The sequence below is a fragment of the Penaeus monodon genome, chromosome 28, assembly GCF_015228065.2.
Source record: "Penaeus monodon isolate SGIC_2016 chromosome 28, NSTDA_Pmon_1, whole genome shotgun sequence".
Taxonomy (NCBI): Eukaryota; Metazoa; Arthropoda; class Malacostraca; order Decapoda; family Penaeidae; genus Penaeus; species Penaeus monodon.
The window spans coordinates 1,760,615-1,760,961 of record NC_051413.1 but is presented as its reverse complement, the minus strand read 5'-3'; positions in this window follow the sequence as shown (position 1 = coordinate 1,760,961).

Sequence of the window (347 nt, the reverse complement as noted above, 5' to 3'; positions counted from 1 at the left end):
TCTCCGTTAACCAACTGCTATTCAATTCTCCTCCATTTACACTTTATCCTTGCACCTTTCCATTCCCCCCTTTTTTATAATTGTCCCCCTTCCCTCCTCCCGCTTCCTCGTCTGTCCCGAAGCGAATACAGTTAAACAGCTGATCATGCGATACCTTGCTACTTGGCGAATGAAAATAATCATCAAAGCGAGGAATAACGGAACAGAGGAAGGAGTGATAAATGAAATAACGAACAGAAAGACGCATGAAAACTGAGAGAGTTACGCGACCTGAATCCAAAAGGTGTAAATCAAAATCGAAAAAAAAGAATAACAACTGAACGAAGAAAGTCAAAGGTCAGAATTTG